This window comes from Crocuta crocuta, unplaced genomic scaffold (assembly GCF_008692635.1).
Source record: "Crocuta crocuta isolate KB4526 unplaced genomic scaffold, BGI_CrCroc_1.0 scaffold269, whole genome shotgun sequence".
Lineage (NCBI taxonomy): Eukaryota > Metazoa > Chordata > Mammalia > Carnivora > Hyaenidae > Crocuta > Crocuta crocuta.
In genome coordinates this window covers 331,206-354,922 of record NW_027533257.1, presented here as the reverse complement: position 1 = coordinate 354,922, position 23,717 = coordinate 331,206, and the positions used below count along the sequence as shown (strand labels likewise).

At 36.9% G+C, this 23,717-nt stretch overlaps 1 protein-coding gene across 2 annotated transcripts in view; it reads right to left on the bottom strand.

Moving 5' to 3' along the window:
• GNPDA2 (glucosamine-6-phosphate deaminase 2) overlaps positions 1 to 606 on the bottom strand; it is a 29,963-nt gene extending 29,357 nt beyond the window's left edge. The window contains exons 1-2 of one of the 2 annotated variants that reach the window (XM_077746526.1): positions 484 to 606; positions 248 to 285 (exon numbers count right to left, since the gene is read on the bottom strand). The gene's annotated coding sequence lies outside the window, so the exon portion shown is untranslated. The remainder of the gene's footprint in view (positions 1 to 247; positions 286 to 483) is intronic. The other variant, XM_077746527.1, reaches the window with a different exon arrangement.
• Between the last annotated feature and the right edge of the window lie 23,111 nt (positions 607 to 23,717).

Here is a 23,717-nt window from a genome sequence, read left to right as displayed (position 1 = left end):
TGAGTTAACTTGGAGACTGGGCAGCTGAATACAAATCTCAGAACTTGAGAGCTGGGTGGGAATTTCCACACGACTTAGTCTAGAATACACTAGCATCTAAACTTCCAGAATCCCTGCTCTGTGCAGATTTCCTACAACCTGACCTGAAANGGGGGGGGGGGGGGGGGGGGGAGCCCCATCCCTGATGGGGGAGAAGCCGCAGGGAAGGCTGTGGTCCCCGCCCGGACGGTCAGGGCTGCAAACTCACCTCAGCTGCACGGCTGCTGGGCCCTAGCAGTCCGCAAACTATAAGGAATACAAATGAGGATGACTGTTACTGATTTTTTAACAAGTGTCAGGAGAAAAGCCGCCAGAGAAGAAAAGATAGGAAGATAGGAAGCCCCTCCCGGAGGCCCAATGTCAAAGAGCACTGGCAGCNCACCCGGTCTCCCGCCCCCCGCCACCGCCTCGATCTCCCTTCTTGCCCACCCTACCCCGACTCACCTGTCCGCCAACCACCCGCACTGCCGACGCCGGAACAGAGGAAACAACCAACACCCAGAAACCCAGAGCGACCCCAGCCGGCTTGTGTAGCGCGAAGCCCAAAGACCCGGATGTAAACCCTAGGCGCTGAGGGAACAGCGGTGCAGCTAGCGGGCGCTGCGCATGCGCGTGCCTCCGGCACTCTAGGGATGTGCTGTGCGGAGGTTCTTTGGAAATCCTTGAGGCAGGAAGCCCTTCCTCCATGGGACTCTCCGGTTCCTGGACCAGCACCTTGCCGCTTCTCTTTTTATCAACTCTCATAGTTTGAACTGAGGTAGATTCTTTGGGTTTATGAAACAGTATGCAGGACTGCAGTGCTCGTACATAAGCATTACTTAAGTTGTGGCAATATGAATTCATCTGCATCTCTAAACTATTGAATGTTTACTGTGCACGCACAGACAGCTAAGCCCCTTTGACCAATAAGCTCATCAAAGTTAAGTTAAGTTTGTTACTTGTTGCAGAAAAGCGGAGCGTATACCGGAGGAAGCCTTGGAGTGTCACAATAGGAAGTAGGACACTGTACGGCAGAATTCTTACTCTACCCTTCACAGTCTGTCAGCTGGTTTCAGAGTTCAATTTTCGTGACATAGATTAACAGGAGCAAAAAAAAAACAGTTTTATATATTGAGACCCAAAGAAATGACCAAGTCAAGCAGGTTTTATATAATTTAGACAAATACAATAAATTTGTCAGGAACTTACAGGATAAGGAAAACAGGTGCTTGGGAGCTTACTATGGGGCTGAGGTAGCAGATTGGTCAAAATGTAACAAGGATTATTTTTGCAGCTTTCTCTACAGTCCCCACCTCTGGGGATAAGGGTGTCCTTTTATTTCTTAGTGCAGGAAGGAGTACAGCAGAGTGGTTTCCTGTTTTCGGGTTGATACAGGAGGGTCTCAGTATCTTTGCACTAGGTTTTTCCCCAAGTAGCTTCAATTCAAAATAATTAATATGCCATTGTGGTACATTTTGGGGTGGCTTGTCCTGGGCTCCTACATGACTGTAATAGGATATGGACTTGTGCTGAATGATTCTAAAAAGGTGTAGAGGAAGCAGAATGAGCTATGAACTGGGGATCACAGATCTTTGTTCAGGTGAAGAGAGGGAAGGAAACACGGATAGGGAAGTTATTGTTAAGGCAGCAGTTACTCAAAAGAAGGGTTGTGTAGCCTCACTAATGTCCCACTAGAAACACCGTTTGGGGTTGTGTTAGCAACAATACCATCTGACTACCAGCATGGGGTGACAGGCAGACTCAAGGTACTGTTCCTTAGACATGACAAAGTTAAGGTAAATGAAAAATGCTTTGTCCCTAAATGACTCATTTGAAGTTCTGCGCATGGGTTGTTAATCCAGCCTGTTTCTTGAAGTCAAATGATGCCCCCTTGCTTAAATTCTTTAGTCAAGGGTGGATGTTCCATTCTTAATGATAAGACTTCACCCAACAAAGTTTCTCCTGAACTGATCAGAGGACAAAATTTCTCAGTACTATAGACTTGAGTTTGTTCCACAGAATTAAATTTTAACATCTTCCCAGTGCTAAACTTCTCATTCAACAAAAATCTGTTGTACATCTACTGTGGTCAAAAAGACCTGCAACTAATAAAAAAAAGAACTTTTCAGGGACATTATTGGAACATAGAAGGATATTTGTGTAATGTATTCTTCTCATTGGCTTTACTTCTTTTTTAAAAAAAAATTTTTAATGTTTATTTATTTTTGAGACAGAGGGATGGAGACAGAGGGTGAGCACAGGAGGGGCAGAGAGAAAGGAGACATAGAAACAGAAGCAGGCTCCAGGCTCTGATCTGTCAGCACAGACATTGCGGGCCTTAAACCCACAAACTATGAGATCATGACCTGAGCTGAAATTCGGCACTTAAATGACTGAACCACCCAGGCACCCCACAATGCTTTTACTTCTTTATGTGTTTCTGACATTAGAAAAATAAATTCTGTCCCTATTCTAAGTACTGACTATGGCTAATCTGCTTTATATGTCCTATATCACATCCTGTCTTCCTTTTCTCTCAAGTTGGTGTTTCTCACCTCTTGCAACCCATATGCCATTCTCTTTTTACCAAGATTAAAAGCAAGAAGTTACTGCCATTAAAAGAAAAGTACTCAATACTAAACAGAAGAATTGTTTATGACAAGGGCAAAGACATTTAAGTTATTCATTTGTCCATTCAATAAACACTTGCCAAGACCCTATTATGTGCCACACACCAACAGGAGTAAAACAGACCACAGTCCTTGTAGTAAACTAAGTCTTGTGGGGATATAGAAATACCCAGTAAATCCTAAAAAGGCCAAGTATTCTCAGTCATGAGACTCTAATTAAGGTATTCCTTTATGTTTGGGGATGACCTGAGCATAGAAAGGATCTGTGTGTTGTTTGCCAAATAAAGCCCCCAGGGGATGGCAGGATTAACAGAAAGGTCCCCTGAACCAAGGCTTTGGATAAAGAGTTTAGAAGAAAAGTTTTAATAGGCTGTCACCTGCAGGGGTCCAGCCTCTGCAAGCCAGTGTTGACCTGGAGGGTGAGGGTTGGAGTCAGCGAAGAAGACACAGAACTAGCCTCTTCAGGTTTATTTTTCAGCTTAGGGTATATATAGGAAATAAAACAATCATGCTTAAACAATTTACATTTTTTGAAAACAGTCATGGGATTTAATATTTCTAAACGTTCTTATCAACAGTGATTTCACGGTACAAGATTTCTACTTAACTTGATAAAATTTAACCAGGTAGTCATAACAAAGTTCTACATATCCTTTACTACATTTGGCAGGGTATCTAAGGATAAGTGATGCATATTGCCAGAATACATGAGAACACAGTGCCCTTTGATTGTTTAAATTCAGTGGGCATGCAAAAACACGATATACTTGTACCCACGGTTATAGGTAATAGACTCTGAAAACCCCTTACTAAGAAAGAACAATGTCAACATTTATCATAGATGACATATGGAAATGTTTTACGTGGATCAACTAGAATTTGGTCTCTGCATTTACCGATCTCATTCTTTGGCTAGAACAATCCATAAGTTGCCTCACAGGCTTGAGGTCAGCAGGCAAATATTTCTCTAACACTTTTCCGAGAAAGTCCTCCAAAACTAGTAAGTCTTGTTTTTGTCTCTGGTTATGGCATAATATGTATTCTTACTGGCAATTAGACCCATACAAGGAAAATGAATTCTAGGTCTCTTACAGACCCCGTGCGTACCAGACTGTTTCCAATTTTGCTAATTGCTACAATATTCATTAGACAACATCTGATTGAGGGGGCGGACATGATATTTAGGTACATTCCATTTTGGGGGAAGGGCGATTCTGGTTTCATGTTAGCCTCAGAATAGACTAACAGCGGAACTGATAGTAAAAGACACAGACTAAACAGAGAGAAGGAATTCTTCAGGGGGCTCTTCTGACTGCCTTGCAGTCCTTTCCCACGGGTCCTTCCCTGGGCCTTGCCGTCAGGGATGACCTGCATAGTTTCAGTCTCTGGCAGTCACTCAAGGAAAGTGACAGATTTACAGTAACATAGGAGCATTATAGTAGAAGTGGCTGTGTAGGTGACAGGAAAATGTGCCTGATGACAACAGTGGTCTACTACAGAGCACTGAGAGAAGCATCAGACAACAGGCATACGCTGTAATCCTGAGTAGCTGACATATAGCTAAGGTCAGATGACATAGAGCCTGAAGTAGTGTTTTAGTTAACATGGATCATGCAAATGGAGACCAATGGACAAAAAGTGTTTCAGCTGATATCAATGGGGATATATACTAAGGGACTAAAAATACACAGGAAGAGATGACTATCATTTTAGTGGATGGCAGAGAGGAGAAAATGACACCAATACAGATGTCTGCATGGATATAAACACCAGTAGTCTACCTTAGATGCCATCTTGGATCAAAGGTAGGGAAGAGGGACACTCAGAAAGGACAGAATTTATATTTGAAATGACTAAGGAAACACTAAACTATTTAGTGAAAATATTTGACTTAAGTTTCCTGCTGTCATGAGAGTGGAGCTTGAGGGAAATCTTTAAGTAAAAGTTATATTAAAGATGTAGGTTACACATATATATTAAAAGTAAGAATGACATATTGGAATTTATAGCTTATGAGATTTCTGTATGCTACAAAATGTTTGAGTAGCGTATCACATGATCAAACTTGTATGTAAAATAAAAATTGTCCTATATGCCTGTAAAGAACAGATTGAAGTTGGGTCAGGAGTAGATCAGGGTAAGCTGGATTTTTTTCAGAAAGGGAATATAGAGGAGGACTTTTTAAACCCAGGAAATAGCTTGCACAACGTATACATACAGAAAAGGAAAAAGCATGCATAGGGAATTCTGAATAACTTCATAAACTAGCAGAAATTTAATCTGGAGAGAGAGACAGATGAAATTAGGTACTTTGTAGACTATGCATAGAACTTAGACTTTCTATTGTAGGCAGTGGGGAGCCATGTAAACTTTGTGAATGCAGTAAGAGACTAGCAGATTGGGTTTTAGGAAGAGGTAGAATGGGTGAGGATTGTATTATAGAAGCAAAGATCCAGAAGTAGAAAGACTAGGCTTGTTTTGTATTTTACCTGCCCCAGCTCTAGTATCAGACATTTCACTAATGGTTTTTATTATTTTATTTTTAAATCAAGAATGGACATTGGGTTTTATCAAATACTCCCTGCCTCTATTGAAACAATGGTGTGGTTTTCCATTTTAGTCTGTTGGTGAATCACAGTGATTAATTTTTTGAGTGTTAAATATACCTTGCATTGCTGAGGCAAACCTGACTTGGGCATGGTTTTTCTTGGTGCTGGTCTTTTAACCAGAAGTGACTGAACACTTGTTTGTGAAGTTTTTGACAAATGCTCTTTTCTCCTGGGACTGGCTATAGCCCTAGAGGAAAATTCTGAGTTTGGCAAGATACAGACAAGCCTTTCAGTGGCTCTTTCCAAGGGATGACCAGTATTTTCACAGTAAGCATCTTTTCCATAGGCATGCCACATGCATTTTCACTGCATAACTAATCATTGCAGTGAATTTGGCCATAAGGAAAATTTTCCATAAAAGATAAAAAATGGCTAGTTGACAGTTTGGTTTCATCAACTGGTTCAAGTTTGGTTTCATTTCTTCATTAGCACAGTACTCCCATTTTTGTATGATAGAAATCTTAGTCCTCATAATGGTTTGTATAGTAGTACAGAGTGCTGAACTCACAGTTTCTTTTTTTTTTAATGTTTGTTTGTTTGTTTATGAGAGAGAGAGACAGACAGAGAGAGAGAGAGAGCTTGACGTGGGGCTCGAATTCACAAATTGTGAGATCATGACCTGTGCTGAAATCAAGAGTTGGATGCTTAACTGACCAAACCACCCAGGCACCCTGTGAACTCACATTTTCCATAGACCTTTGGAACATCCATTAATGGACATATTACAACATGCCAAGAACAAACAACAGCATTAAAGGCTTTCACAGCACAATACAAAACTCAGTTACAAATATACATCCTACTATCTGGAAACTGATACCTCTCTTAATGAAGGAAGAAATTTGAGCTAAAAAAAATGTGATGCTGAAAAAGAAGACAAATTAACAAGCAAAAAAATATATATAATACTATGAATGAAAGACTTTGAAGACAAGTGCTTAGTTACGATGCACCAAAATAAAATTGGTTATTTGCACAACATTGACATGAATCTACACACATTTAAATATATTCAAATATTTCATATTTCACAAGAGACTTTTTAAATTTGTTAATTTTTGTGTTTCATTATATCTTGTTGGGAGCCATTCTGAGCCCACTAGTCGAGAAAACTCCTGGTGAGGTTAAAGCAAGTTTGCACGGTCTCTTGCCAATCAGATGATGACCGATATCCACCCCCACTCAATTATTTCTGCTTGAGCACTGACCCCTAGGGTACCTTGTTGATCAATATCGGGAGTGACTTGTCCCCTTATTCCGGCCCTGGTATGATGATTGCACCTTGTGAAGGAACTTACTGTGGGAACTTCTTCTTTTGATTATGGGAGCAGATATCGTGTCTCCAGAAGGTCCTGTTTCCCTCCATACTTTGCCTTGAGCTATGAACAGGCATATGACCCCTAGTCATAAAAGATTGACCTTTACATGTACAATTCTGTTTCTACTGTTGCATTAGTCCAAGATGTTCATACAGCTCAACATGCAAATCAACTAACCAAAAATGTCTCTCATGCCCTAGCTATTCAAGAAATCATAAAAGTAGACACAAAGGTAAATGCACTCAAAGAGGCTATTCTATGTATTGGAAATAAGCTAAACTCTTTAAAGGTATGGTTGGCTCTCTGGTGCAATAAAGCATGTAACTGGAAAACCAAGTCTTGCCCAGAGACAAAGAGCCTAACTTAGAGAGAAGGAATGGATAAGGGAAGAAGATAAGTTAGTACATACACCTTTGTTAACTGATGGTGTATAGCAGCCCCTTCCCTAAGGCCTACTTTCCACAAACACCTTCCCTTACCCTGGCAGCTGTGATGAGGATGGATAAGAGTATCTACAAACCTATGACTTAATCTTAGTGTTATTATAATGTGAACACCTTGTTATTTTCTTAGTTACTCAACTTCACTATAATTGGGGCTGTTCTGCAAGAAGACTTCTGTAAAACCTGTTTCTGTACATTTTCCAAAAACACCTTATCACAAAGAGCTATCCATTGTAAAAATTCCATTTCCTGATGCCATGTTAACTTTTGACCTATAAATAAAGACACCAAAACCGACAGGACAGAGATGCCTGCCTGGTGATCAGAAAGGATCTCGGGGCTCTCTCACTCTCTTTTGCCGACACCGTCCATCCTTCAGGGACCCCTGGACCTGTCGGAGCCGGCGCGGCCTCCGACAATATCTTTTTTAATGAATGTCTTTTTAATTTTTATGATTTTATCTTTTACAGCAAAATTGTCTTATGGCCAATTAGTGATGTGGTGAAAATGCTAACAGTGAAACTACCTAGAATGTGATAATAGACCACTTTATCATTATGAAAGGATCTTTATCCACAGTAGTACTCTTTGCTCTTCTGTCTCTTTGACATTAGTATCACCATTCTAACTTTCTTTTGATTCATGTTCAAATGGTATGTATTTTCCATTCTTTTACTTTTCACCTATCCATGTATTTCTGTTTTGTTTCTCTAAAAAAAAAAAAACTACATTGATTGAGGTATGAGTAATATACAAAAACTGCACATATTTAATGTATACAATTTGATAGGCCTGGGTATATACATATACCCATGAAACCATCATCACCATCAAGGAAATAAACGTTCCCATCACCTTTAAAAGTTTCTTCCCTGTTCCCTACTTTTTTATGTGGTTAGAATAGTTAACTTGAGACCTACTCTCATAATGAATTTTTTAAAATTACATTACACAGTTAACATTACACAATGTTAACATTAACATTACACAATAAATCTCTTGAACCTATTTATCTTGCATAACTGAAATCATAATATTAAACAAAAAAATTGCCATTTTCTCCTGTCCCTAGCCTTTGGTAGGAAGCAGTTTATTCTCTGCTTCTATGAGTTTGGCTATCTTAGATACCTCATATAAAGTAGAGCCAGGCTGTATTTGCCTTTCTTTGACTGACTTAACTTTCCTGGAATTATGTGCCCCAAGCTCATTCATGTCATTGCATAGGCAGAATTTCCTTCATTGCAAGGCTCAATGTTATTCCATTGTATGTATATTTCACATTTTTTTAAATCCATTCATCTGTTGATGGACCTTTAGGTTATTTCTTTATTTGAAGTATTCCGAATAATGCTGCAATGAACATGGAACTGCAGATATCTTTGAGATTCTGATCTCCTTTCTTTTGCATATATATCAGATTGTTGGATCAGATGGTAGTTACAGTTCAAGTTTTTGATGAATCTCCATACTGTTTCCCATAGTGGCTGCACTATTCACATTCACACCAACAGTGTCCAAAGATTCCAATTTCTCTGCATTCTCACTAACATTTGTTATATTGTTTGTTTGTGGATAATATCCATCCTAACTGGTATAACCTGTTATCACGTTATGGTTTTGATGTGCATTTCCCTCATGATTAGTGATATTGAATACATTTTCATGTTGCCCATTTCTTTGTCTTCTTTGGAGAAATGGCTACTCAAGTCCATTACCCAATATTTGAGTTATTTTTTATTTTATTATTGAGTTGTTGGAGTTCCTTATATATTTTGCGTATTAGCCACTTATCAGATAATTTGGTTTGCAGATATTTTCTCACATTCTTTAAGTTGTCTTTTTATTCTATTGATTATTTACTTTGCTGTCTAGAAATTTTGGGTTTGATATAGATAGTCCTGCTTGATTTGGGGTTTTTTTTTTGCCTGTGTTTTTGGTATGTCCAAGAAATCATTGCCAAACCAATGTCAAGAAGCTTTTCCCATATGTTTTCTTCTAGGAGTTTCACAATTTCTGATTTTACATTTAAGTCTTGAATCTATTTGGAGTTGATTTTTGTGCCAAATTTCATTATTTTGCATGTGGATATCTAGCTTTCCCAGCATCAGTTGTTGAAGAGACTGTTCTTTCCCCATTGTTTATTTTTGGATCCCTTATCAAAGATCAATTGACTCTGTGATATATGAATGGCTTTTTTCTTGGCTCTCTATTCTGTTTCATTCGCCTATATATTTATCTTATGCCAGTTCCATACTGTCTTAATTACTATAATTTTGTATTACATTTTGAAATTGGGAGGTGTAATGACTCCAGGTTTCTTCTTTTTCTGATTGCTCTGGATCTTTGGAGCCTTTGTGGTCTAATATGAATTTCAGGATTGTTTTTGTTTGTTTTGTTTTTGTTTTTTTAATGTTTAGAGGGGGGAGGGGCAGAGAGAGAGGGAAACACAGAAACCCCAGGCAGGCTCCAGACTCTGAGCTGTCAGCACAAACCCAAAGTGGGGCTGGAACTCACAAACTGTGAGGTCATGACCTGAGCTGAGGTCTAACACTCAGCTGAATGAGCCACCCAGGTACCCCAGGATTGATTTTTTCTATTTCTATAAAAAAATGCCATTGGGATTTTGATAAGTATAGCATTGAATCTATAAATTACTGGGGGTTCTATGGATTTTCTTTTTAAGTTTATTTTGAGAGAGAGAAAGAAAGCACAAATGGTGGTGAGGCAGAGAAAGGAGAGAGTGAGAATCCCAAGCAGGCTCTGCGTGGTCATCCCCAAATCGGGCCTGGAACTCAGGAACCATGAGATCATGACTTGAGCCAAATTCAGCCACTTAACCGACTGAACCACCCAGGTATCGCAGATTGTCTGGAAATTTTAACAATATTAAGTCTTACAATCCATTAATATGAGATGTCTTTACATTTGTTTTGTCTTCTTTCATTTCATGCATCAATCTATTGTGGTTTAAAATGTATAACTTTAATCTTCTTGGTTAAGTATATTCCTAAGTATTTTATTCTTTTTGGATAATATTGTGAATGAGATTGTTAATTTCCCTTTTGGGATAGTTCTTTATTAATGTAAAGACATGCAACTAATTTTTATATATTGGTATTGTATCCTACCACTTTACTGGATTCATTTATTAGTTTTGACCATTTGTGATATCTTTAGTTTTCTAAAGATATAAAATACGTATAAAATGAGGTCATCTTCAAACAGAGATAATTTTGTTTTTCCTTTAAAATTTGAATGCTTTTCTTGCCTAATTGCTCTTGCTAGGACTTCCAGTATTATGTTTAGAAGTAGTGAAAGTAGGCATTCTTGTCTTGTTTCTAATCTTAGGAAAAAAACTTTCAGTTTTTACCATTGAATATGGTAAATATTAGCTTTTGGTAATATTAGCTTTTAGTGTATCATATATAGCCTTTATTATGTTCAGGTAAATACCTAAACTTTCAATACCTAGTTTGTTGAGAGATTTTATCATAAAATAGTGTAAAATTTTGTCAAATGCTTTTTCCTGTATCTGTTGAGATGATCACATGGTTTTCATCCTCTATTTTGTTAATGTGATGTACTACATTAGTTGATTGGCTTATGTTGCATCATCCTTGAATATCAGGAATAAATATCACTTGATCATGGTGTATGATCCTTTTAACATGCTGTTTATTCATTTTGCTAGCATTTTGTTGAGGGTTTTCGCATCTATGTTCATCTGTAGTTTTCCTCTAGTTTTCTGTCATCTATTTTGCCCATTTATGCTCTACTCTTTATTATTTAATTCCTTCTGCTAACTTTGTGCTTGATTTATTCTTCATTTCCCAGTTCCTTGGGGTATAAAGTTAGGTTGTTTATGTCAGACCGTTTTTCGTTTTTAATGTAGGCATTTGTGACCTTATACATCCTTCTAAGGACTCGTTGTGTTGCATCCCATGTATGTTGGTATGTTGTGTTTCATTTTCATTTGTCTCAAGATATTTTCTGATTTCACTTTTATTTCTTCTTTGGCCTCTTTATTATTCAGGAAAGTGTTGTTTAATGTCCACATATTTGTGAATTTTCCTTCTGTTATGATTTCTAGTTTTATTCCATATGGTTGTTAAAGATACTTGATATGTTTTCAACTTAAGTCTTTTATGACATGTATTGTGAACTAACAAAATACAGGGTATTTTCCAATATGAACATTTTAGTTTTTATCTCTAACATTTGGTTTGAGGGTTTTTATATTGAAGATTTATATTTTAGATTGAAGAATCTTTAATTTCTTGAATATGTGGAATGTATGTTGAATAATTTTTTTAAATTCCTTGTCTAATTTTATCACTTTTATTATATCTGGTTCTCTTTCAATTGATTGATTTTTCTCCTTATTATGGTTCCTATGTTCCTGTTAATTTGCATTCTTAGTGATTTTTATTTGACTTTCACATCATGAATTTAACCTTCTTGTGTGCTGGTTATTACTATTTTCTAAAAATATCCTTGAGATTTGTGTTGGGACATGGCTAAGCTACTTAGAAATAATTTGCTCCTTTTGGGCCTTGCTTTTAAGCTTTCTAAGGTATGAAGAGAGCAGGGTTGTTGGTTTTTTTTGTTTGTTTGGTTTTTTTAGTTAATTTCCTCTACTTGTAAAGCAAGAAACTTATTAGTATTATAACCTTATCTCATGATTTATGATGTCTCTATTCTAGCTGTGGAAATAGGAACTATGTTTGTTCCTATATGTGCCTCAGACCTGGTTCCCTCTAGTCCCTCGGGTAGTTTCCTCACATGTTTGTGCTGATTGGTACTTACCTAAATACTCTAGGGAACACTCTGTGCATTTTGCTGTTCTTTGGGACTCTGCCTTGCCAACTGTGGCTACCATGGCTTTTTGGACTCCCAACTCTGTCTCCCGAACACAAAGAGACCATGGGTCTCTGCCCGAGTTCTGTTTCCCTGTGTTACATTTTAGGAATTTTCTCTAGGCATTAAGCTGGGACAATCGCAGGGTTCGCTTTTTGTTTCCCATTGCTCCGGGATTACTGCCCTTCATTGCCGAATGCACAGTGTCTTGAGAGCTGTTTCATATATTTTGTCCAGTTTTTGTGTAAGTCAGAAAGGTCAGTCAGATCTCTCTGAGTCCACCTCAGATAATTCTGAAGAATGGTTGGATCCTTGAAATACTATTTAATGAAATTTTATTATTCCGATTCTGTCTAATGCTGAGAAGTGAGTTGCTGTGGCTAGTGGAAAAGTAATACATTTTCTTCTGTCAGTATTACAACCTATTTGCTTCCTATAGAAGTGATTATTAAACTTTCAGAGACTTTTTCATTAAAAAGTCATTATCAGGGATTATTTACAGCTATGTCAAACATAAAAATCAATAAAAACATGTTATATTTATGGGATAAGGTTCAAATTTATCAATCAATAAAAAATAAAAAGATTTTATTTGAAGGTTTTATACAATTTAAAATTTAATATCTTTCTTAATGCTTTACATGTCATTTTTCTTTTCTGAATTGTGCAATATTAAGAAGTTAATATAATTTCCCAGTAGTTCAACATAAATGTCCTCAAAACTCCTCTAGTTTACTTCAGTGTGCTGTATGTATATGATCTTTTTTAATGTGTCCCATTACATGAAAACATTTGTAGGCCTTACATGGAAAGTGAGTCTAAATCTTGAATGATCTTGTGCTATAAGTAGCAACTACAGAGATAGGGATTATCATGATTGAGCTCATGAATGTTTGTGAGGGCACCCAGAAAGTGTGTGTGTGCATGCATGTGTGTTTTAATTTTAGAGTCTATAATTAAAGCAAAATTAGGGTCTGATTTGATTCATAAAGGACATAATTTTATGGTCATTATTACTGGATATCTTGTGGCATACTGATTGCAAAAGAAATGGCTTCAATTCTCTATCTTCCCTTATATTTGCACCCTTTCTAATATGATTGGGCTTGTTGGTGGCTTATTTCACATCATTGTTGTAGCAATTGCTAACAGATATACATCTATTGTAATGCACTGGAGAAAGAATGTGATCATGTATGGATCCCTCCACACTTAAACATGATGACAAAGCTTGTACAGTTGTTGGAAATATCTGCTGAGGTGGGTTTCATGACTCCCAAGTAGAGATGTTGCCTTACCTTTTGCATTACACAGGAGTAAATGTTTGTCAGACTAAGTTCCTTGGTTCAAGACATAGACCTCCAAAGACAGAGCAGGCATTTCAGGAGCATTAAAATTTGACAAGATTTCATTCATAATTTTAGCTATATATTTAAAATACATACGATAAGATGGGCAAAAGCATTCCTAAGAGAAAGTAGAAAATGCTCATATACATTTATTAAAGAAACTATAATACAAGGTCTGAGAGGGCAGTGGGGGCATTTAGATTTTTTCATGTAAGTGGGATTTTTAGTAGTCATTTAGTTTTAAATAGAGACTGGGAACTTGATTTGAAGCTATGTTTACATAGCAGGCTAATCGTTTTATTTATTTTGTTTTTCTTTNAGTACGGAGCTCCTTACTTCTCCGCCATCTTGCCCCCTCTCCCAGGCTAATCGTTTTAAATTAGAATTTAGGGGACACCTGGGTGGCTCAGTTGGTTAAGCATCCGACTTTGGCTTAGGTCATGATCTCATGGTTTGTGGGTTCAAGCCCCATGTCAGGCTCTGTGCTGACAGCTAGCTCAGAGCCTGAGGTCTGTTTCAGATTCTGTGTCTCCCTTTCTCTCTGACCCTCCCTAGCTCATGCTGTCTCTGTCTCTGTCTCTGTCTCTCTCTTTCTCAGAAATAAATAAAACATTAAAAAAATTCTTTAAATTAGAATTTGCGTTCATTTGGGGTCATTTGGGGTTTGATACACTAAGAGGAGTTAAAGTCACCACTCATAAGACTAGCCTTAACTAGATACTCCCCCTAAGCACTGCAGTAGAATTAGAGAACACTCTTACAGTAAGCATAAAAGGGATTGGGCAATTGATTGAATGAGAAATGCCCAGTGGGTCTTCACACTTAGGAATGACAGCACAATCTCTTGATTTAACAGTTAAGGGTGAAACAATAGTCTTTGTGTAATCAAAAGCTAGAATGGGTGGAATTGATTTAAATTTTTTGTTAAAGTCGAATTCTTCCAGATATACCTGCCATGGTCTGTATCTTATATTTGTATTCATTAAAGGAAGGTTAATTCTGGGCTACATAATACGTCATCGATATGCAGCCATCACAATTGATTGGGCATTCCTTTAATAAAAACAAGGACTTTTTTTTTTTGAAAGCCACAAAAACCAGGTAATAAAATTAGAGGAATTTATATCAGCACTGAGACTTTTCTGATTTCTTTAGAAAGAATCATAAAAATGCAGATGGTAAGAACAAATAATGAGATTTAGGAAATTTCAATTTTAATAACATAGACTAAAGTATTGTCTTTGTTGGTCACTTAATAAGAAAGTATTCCTGGGATGAGAGACTTCTCAATGACAACTAACACTGGGATTAAATAAGAGCTTTAGAATTAAGCATCTCAGCATACTTTATTGAAGATTATATCTTTATAAATAATATCTATAATAATAAGTCACTGTGTTATGAAATTTTTACCACTAGAAGTTAAGGAGAAAAGTTTAGGGGCAAACTGAATCAATAATTTAAGATTGTAGGCTTAAGAAATTATTGACAATATTTCTTTTGTAACTGGTACAGCTATTTGTACCATATAATGAAATGTTTAATCTTCCTACACGGATTTTCAAATAGAATTTACACTTCTGTGATAATTAAACTAAGTCCTAAGTAATCAACGTAAAAATAGAGACCTTGTAGGTCTTATCCACAGGTGTATCCTCAGCACCCAGCATAGAATCTGCAGCATAGTGGGTGTCAGTTTTCATCGTAAAATGGGAGCTGCTATGCTCCACTTATACACAAGAGGGCATGATTGAACCTGATATCCAAAAGGCTGTGCTGATAGTACTGCATTTTCTTGGAAAGTGTGGGTTTTGTTTTTCCCAGTTGTTCTTTATAGATAGCAGCTCATTCTGGCTGACCTTCTAAAGCACAATCATAACAGAAAATAGAGACTATATAAAAGTCCATTAAACTGAAATTTACTATAATGTAAAACTCAGTATCTACTTTCATGTATAATATTTTAAAGATTTACTGGAAAACAGAAAAAAGAAAAACATAAAATAGAGTGATATAAAATTTTAGGATCTTTTTTTGCAAATAACAACTCTTCCACATGAACTGGGACTCCGTCTTAGAGCACTGCCACAGGAATTGTGCTTTTATCTGGTTAGCATATTCCGTACATTTCATTTTTCTCCATTTTTGGGAGTAGTGAACTGAAGCAAATTAGTGTAAGGAAATTAACCATAATAAAGAAAATTCATTCTTCAGAATATGAAATAGTGATACAAATCAAAAGGTAGAACTGAGAAGTGGCTCTCGATATTTTATATGTGGGGAGAGGAGACAGCTCTACTGACCATCCCAGGTTCTTGGCAGGTAACTGTGCTGGTTCTACACTAATCCAAGGCACAGACACTTCCTGGCAGTTGTATGTCACAATTGTATTGCATTGTTGGTCATTCTTACTCTGCTGTCGTCCAGCTCTTTCCTGTGGGCTCACATTGCCCTAGAAATAGGATAGAAATAATAGGATAAGAAAGAACTTAAAAAGAATATTTCTCTCTAACTCCCTCCCTGTGTGTTTTTCTTCCTTGGCAATGATTACTGTGACATATTCGTTGCTAAAATTGGTAGGCACTCTTCATATTACTTGATTTCTGGGAAGCACTTAGTACGATCGACCTCTCTTCCATCTTAAAGTCGACCTCCCTTCCATCTTAAAATATTGCTCTCTCCTGCTTTCTTTATTACTTCCATAGCCCAGTCTCTGAAATGGGCTTCTTTTCCCAGGGTTCCCTCTTTGGCTGTCTTCTCTAATTGATTCACACACTGTCTTTGGACAAACACCTAGTCTGTGACTGCAGTTATATGGTCTCAAACTTATAACTCTAGTTTAACTCTCTAATCTTGAGTTCTAGATCCCTATGAAACTGAGCTTGGGGTTTTCCAGCTAGAAATTCAAATGTGTTTAAAGAGATCTCATCATTTCCTACCCCAAACCTGTTCCTCTTGCATTGCTTAGCTCAGGGAATGGCAATACCATCTGGACGATTGTCCTAGCCAGGTGTCTAAGCAGTTATTTTGGCTTCTTTCTCAGCCTCCATATTTAATCAGCTACTCTGGGAGTCTCTCCATAGTCAATCCCAACCTTCTTTTCACTGCTATTACAACCTTCCTACCATTATAGAGTCTGAAATGGTCAGATTTCATTTTCTCAACTTAACTTACATTTAAGGAATGGGCATTTAGTCCAATCTGGTTAATGCAACATCAGGGGAAACCTGCCTAAAGCCTTTTCTGGGAAAGACCTTTCTCTCCTTCCTGTTATGGGCATTGCTGTTTGAGGATGTGATGTTCTAGGCTGCTGCTTGGGCAAGGCACATAGAAGTCAACAGACTTCTGACAGACAACTGTGCCTATCTTCATTCTTCTTATAAAAGAAAGGAAAGGGATTCCTAATTTTTCTCTTACTTAGAGTTAAAATTATTCTAACTCGAAGTTGTAAAAATATGACTTGAATGTAAATTGATTTTAGTTCCAAAATATCTCTTAAATCTGTCTGCTTCTCTCAGTTCCCTTTGTTAATACCTTTGTTTGAGCCTTTATCATTTATTTGAATTCCTGCAACAACAGTCTGACTGATTTATCTTCTTCTGCTCTTGTTTCTTTTTTTTCCAGTTCACCTTTCTCTCTGGTACGAGAGGGATTTTAATTTCAAACTTCTAAGTCAGATCATGATTCTGCCCTTGTTACAAAATTTTCAATCATTTTTCTTACATAGTAGTTATGGTTAAGTGGTCAAACAGTCCCTAAGCAGCAACCACTACTTCAGCTAATGGACTGACTTGTTTCCCACATTTCCATAAATTTGGTCAGTAAGGAAACCTGGATCTTAAGTGGATCTAGACAGTGTATTACTCATGGGACATCAGGCAGCATGAGCGTCATAATTGCATTGGTCTCTCTGTTTTTTCTTCATCAATTGTGGGTGATGCAGACCAGGTCCTGGTAGACATTGTACAGACAATGGGGTTTGTGTCACAGCTGAGGAACACTGAGTTTAGGAAACCAGTCTTATAAGGGGGTTCCAACCTACAAGCCAATCTGTTCAATCTTTGCTTCCAAAGAAGACATTACTTTAATTATCTTGATCAGGAAACAAATCAGCCTTTCAACCTGAAGAGAGAGAATCCCTCTGGTTTCTAAGGGTGTATAATGTGTAAACATCCTTGAAAAGGTAATATGAGACATGTAGGAATGCAATGGAAAATTGTTCTCAACAATTAGGAGCTGGGTTTAAGAATCAAATAGATTTGGAATTAAATTTAAATGTCAATGGCTTCCAAATCTGTTTGTCCAGCCCAGAGTCTTTCCACTAAACCTCCAATCTGATATATACAACTTCTTACTTGAAAAGTACACATAATACGAAATTTACCATATCCAAATCTAAGCTCCCGGTATTTCCCACCAAACTCTTCCTCCCAAATATTAATGGCAGTTTATCTTTCTGGTTGCTCAAGCTTCAAGTTTAGCTTCTGGTTGCTGCTATTTTTGATTCTTCTCTTTTTCCTATACTTATATTCAGTCCATCTGCAAATCCTGTTTGCTCTTACTTTCAAATACTATATTGAGATAACTTGCCACTTCTCTGTTGTTAACACCAGGCTCTACATTCTGATGCCTAGACTATTGAAGACATGGTCTTAACTGCCTCTCTCCTCCCTCTCTTCAGATTGTGTTTGGCTTATCCAAAGTGATCCTGTTAACACATGTCTTCCCAAAATCAAAAGCCAATTTTTTGTAATCAGGAACAAATGCCAAAGACCTGGAAGTACAGACTGCCCCTCTCCAGCATTATCATCCAGATTTTATCTTCAGTTATTCTTCCTTTCTCTCACTTGGCTTTAGCTACACCAACCTCCCATCTCAGGACCTTTCTGTTTGCTGGTTATTCTTCCTTAAATTATTTTCCCTTCACTGTCGGCACGTCCAACTCCCTCACTACTTTTAAGCAATTATTCCAATGTCACCTTCTCTCATATATTCACTGCCTACTCAACAAATACACTTGGATGCCTAACAAGTATGTCAAATTTAACATGTTCAACATGAGGAGTTTGTTGACTATCTTAATTAAAATTTCAATCTCATTTTTTTCTATTTCACTTCCACATTTCATTTATTTTTATTGGCATTTATCATGATCTACTATATGTGTATATATATATATATATGTATGTATATTTTATCTTGTTTATTTTGTTTCCCTCTCTGTAAGTTTCTCAAAGGTAGGTATTATCTTTTGTCTTCATTACTGTAACCTCAGGATCTAGAACATGCCTTACACACAGTGGGTGCTCAATGATAAATCCTTGAAAAAAGTGAATGACCTATGGCTATTCCTTCATTTTTCTTGGGCCTTGGAAAAATTAGGTAACATATTTTTACATAAGCCTTATCTTTCTCATCAGTTAAAAGAGAAAGTAGCACTACCTCATTGGTTTATCGTGAAGATTAAGCGATTTAACATGCATGAAACAGTATGCATAGTGCCTCCCACACAGTAAGAACTCTGATTTCCTAGGAATGGAAATACCTCACCATCTCCCTTCCAATTTGTGTTAGCCATGGATCCTCATAGCATTCTGTGTCTTATATTATGTATTAATTGTTTAGTTATTGTCTAATTCTTGTTTATAAGCCTATCTTAATGTTTGATCTATAGTAGGAACTGAGGGGGAAAAGTGATTTGGCAGGTTACGAGTTACTTTAAATACATTATCTCATTTGATCCTCAGAGCTAAACCATGTAGGGGGTGTCCTGGTAAACTCACATAAAAAAACTGAGGTTTAGAGCGATTCATAGTACATTGCCAGATCTTATCTGGTGGTGATTTTTTCATTGTTTTATTAGATAAAAAGAACCTCATATCTTTTTTAAAAAGGTACTGAAATGAGAGCATTTTTGAAATGAAAGAAATCTGTATAACCATGAATATTACTTTGAGTTCTGCCAATTCTCAATTGTGTTTGACTTTCATAGACACGTAAACACATTTTTACTGTCTTGGTGAAGTTGCTTTAGAAGTGAGATAACACCTTTATTCTCCTTATTCTTTTATGCTTCACTTACATACCTATTATTGGAAGATCAAATACACAATGCATAATTTTCTTAAATAATCTGTTTTTAGAGAAGATATAAACTCACAGCACAAACAGCAGGTTGGTCATCTCAAAAAAATCTAATAAAAATTGTTGTGTGCTATCTGAGGATTTAAAAATATATTTTGCTTCTAAATTTGTGTCTGAATGACATTAATTAAAATGGTTGTATAATTATGACTTAAATATTCATTAAGTCTTTGGTAATATCCTTCCTAGTAATTGTTTTGACAAAGCAATTTATAGAAAACATCACTATCTTAACAGATTATAATTATCACCTTCCAAATAAAAATAGTTTGGGAGCACTGACAGGTGATTGAAGTAGGAAAGGATGTTTGATAAGGGAGAGTTTCTGGACATTTGGGGAAAATTGGAACAATTTTCACAGGAATACTAGTTTCCTATTGCTGCTGTTAAAATTACCACAAACTTGATAGCTTAAAAAAACACAGACTTATTATCTTAAAGGTCTGGGGGTCCAAAGTCTGAAGTGGGTCTCACCCAATTAAAATTAAAGTATTGGCAGGGCTGCATTTCTTCCTTGGAGGTTCCACAGAAGAATCCATTTTCTTGTCTTTCCCAGTTTCTTGAGGTTTCCGGGATTCCTTGGCTCATGGCCTCCTTCAGTCTTCACAGCTAGCTAAGTCTCTCTCACTGATGCCATGTCTTTGGTCCTGACTCCACTGCTTCCCTCTTCCCCATTTGAGGGACCCATATGATGACATTGACCCACCTGGATAATCCAGGATAATTTCCTTATTCTAATTTCGGCTGATTAGCAATCTTAAATCCATCTGCAACTGTGACCTCCTTGGCATGTAACATAACATATTCACAGGCCCTAAGGATCAGGTATGGACATCGTTGAGGGCATATTATTATGCCTACTGTGGTGGGTAAAGCAAAGATAGAGGACCTAAATGGTATAAAATTATACCATATAGTTATGGTTATTTGTTTAGGTAAAGAGTTCAGGGGTGAATGTGCACTACAATTTAATACTTGCTCACATCTCAGTTCACTACCTATTTTAAGAAGTTCTAATCACTTTAGTAAGTTCTGGTCATGCTTTTCTATAATTGTTTGATCCAAGTTGAACCACCCCACTGGCAATCATCTTAAGTACTTGCTTTTCTGCTGACTTGCCACTTCTATTTTTTCGGCAAATGATTTTGCAATCAATAATATATGTCTTTTGATTTGATATAGGCTTTCTCATACTTGATATCCTTTTATTGTTACCTTCTCTGGCAGATAGAGGACAATTTTAATCATCTAACTAATTTTAGCTCATATATATTACCATCCACCACCAAGGGATAGGGATTGTGTTTGGAATGGGGAACATGCAAAAATAAGTAAAATTTTTGAACATTTTTTAAATTGACAGAACATTTCCTTCAAATGATATATTTTGTGGAAGTCTATGGACTGTTAAGTGAAACAGATAATAACAACTTTTTTATTGACTGAGGGAAAGCTCTAAGCTTACTCATCCGGTCCACTTCACTCTTGGTGACTATATTGAAAAAGAGTAAATTCATGTATACTCAGGAAGTATATAAGGAAGTTGAAGATAAAGCAAATACAACCTTTTATTTTTTTTATTAAAATATGTTTTCCCAACTTTATTGAGATTATAATTGACATATACCATTGTATAACTTTAAGATACACAATGTAATGATGATATATTTATGTCATCTGCAAAGTGATTACCACAATAAAGTTACTTTACACATCTGTCACCTCACATAGTTATAATTTTTTGTGTTTGGTCAGAACTTTTTAGCAATCTTTTTTTAAAAAATTTTTTTAATGTTTTATTTATTTCTAGGAGAGAGAGAGAGAGAGCATGAGCAGGGGAGGGTCAGAGAGAGAAGGAGTCACAGACTCTGAAACAGGCTCCAGACTCTGAGCGGGCAGTCAGCACAGAGCCCGACGTGGGGCTCGAACCCACGAACCGTGAGATCATGACCTAAGCGAAAGTTGGATGCTTAACCGACTAAGCCACCCAGGCGCCCCCAGAACTTTTTAAAACTACTCTCTTAGCAACTTTAAATATACAATATTGTTAGCTGTAGTCACCATGCTGTACCTAACATCCCCAGTACTTATTCATCTCATAACTCAAACTTTTGTACTCTTTGACCATCTTCACCTATTTCCTCTATTCTCTTATGTCACTCCCCACCCTCTGCAACAGATGAAAACTTCAGTAGAAGGCAGAGTGGAATAAGTGCCAAGAATGAGGTACAAGGTGGAGCAGAAGTTTAAGAAAAAGAAGCATCATAGTAGGTTTCTGGAATTGGTTGATAACAGGAGTCATGACATGAAGGACAAGTAAGACTTTGGAAGAGTCAAGATTATAAGGAAGAAGAACAAGCAGAAGGTAAAGGTAAAGAAACAAAAGAGGACGGAGTGTGTCCATGGACAGCACGTAGATCAGTTGGGCACCAGCATGGGCTAAATTTAAGAGAGAGTTGAGAAGTATGGGTCAAGATATGAAATGGGGAATGCAAGGAAAAGCCTTAAAATATCAGGGAATAAAACTGAGTTTATTTTATTCATTCCTGGTAAATGTGCACTGAACATAGGAATCAGGAATTAGAAGCAGATTGGATTACAAAAGTGAACCTCATTTATAAAACCAGTTGATAGTATGACGGCTCTTTTGAGCTAAGCAAAAAATGCATGCTTAGGGACCATGGCAGCTACTGGGACATCCTTTCTGTCATGCAGTCGTGTGTCCTAGTTCATGACAATGAATGCTCTCCGTCATTTTCCCTGACCCCAAAGACTTTCCCTTTCACAAACCACTCTGCTGTTTTCTATAATAGCACATGTGAAATTTTCCTATTTCTAGAAGGGCCTTTAACTTGATTTAAACAGCAGATCTCAGTGAATATAAAACCTATTTATATAGCATCCTTGACAATGGTTTCATTTTGGTGAATTCCCACAAGAAGGTTGATTTGGCAGATGTGAGTGGACTTTATATTGCCTCAGACCTCAAAGGAAATCATAGCTTGTTTTCACACATTCTGTCACTGTTTGCTATAAAAGTTCAGTAGATTACGCTGCTGCATCTTGCGATATATAGTTTTCAATAACAACTTTTAAAAAAATTGAGTCTTATGTTGAATATTCTACCATGATTCTTTCAGTTGCTATTGCTGTGTTGCTTGTGTGGATTTATCTTTGAACCACTGGAAACATGCATGGAAATTTCTTTATTTTCTGGGCAAAACCAGTAAGGAGTCCTACTGGATTCCTCTATGTAAATGGCACCATTTCATCTCAATTTCTTAGGCAGAAAACCAGGGAGTCATTACTGATGTTTTCTTTTCCTCTTTTCCATCAGTTCAGTTTCCACAAGTGATGACAACTATCTATTCTTTTCTGTCTCCAAACGCTTTTTGCTTTTTGAGATGACTTGCAGATCCTTCCATTCAAGAGATAGATGAACTTCAGGGAACCACTGGGTGGTTCAGTTTGTCTGTGTGTGTGTGTGTGTGTGTGTGTGTGTGTGTATATCTGTTTTATTATATAATAGACTTAACAATATATATTTATGCTTTTCCTTGTTCCAAATATTTATACATTAAATGTATAGGTTTTTTTCCTAGTATAATAGCCATATTTGCAAATCTGTAGTTCCAAGGTCATCGCAGTTTCCTTTTATCTTTAGTCCAATAATTCTTCCTTTAACCTAACAACTTTATTGAGATACAATTCACATTATAAACTTCAATCGTTCAAAATGTACAATTAAATAACTTTTAGTATATTTACAGAGCCATGTGACTATCATTATAACCAATTTTTGAACATTTTCATCACCTCTGAAAGAAACCCTGTTAACTGTGAGTTAACAGTCACCCTTCATAGCACTCCAATCCCTGGACCCAAGGCAACCACTAATCTTTTATCTTTACAGTTTTGTTGATTCTGGACATTTCATATAAATGTTACTCATGTAACATGTGGTCTTTTGTGTGTGGCTTCTTTAATTTTATTATTTCTATTGACAAACAATATTCCATTATATATATGCCACTTTTTATTTATCTGCTCATCAGTTGGTAGACATTGGAGTTTTTCCACTTTTTTGGCTATTATGAATAATGCTGCTCTGAATATTCATGTACAAATTTTTGCATGGACTTATGCATTTATGCCTTTAGTTTATGCTTAGAAGTAGAATTACTGGCTTGTATGGTAACTCTACATTTAATTTTTGAGGAGCTGTCAAACTGGATTCTAAAGTGGCTTACCATTTTAGATTCCCACTAGCAGTGTATGAGGGTTCCACTTTCTCCACATCTTCACCAACACATGTTACTGTCTGCCTTGTTTATTATAGTCATCCTAG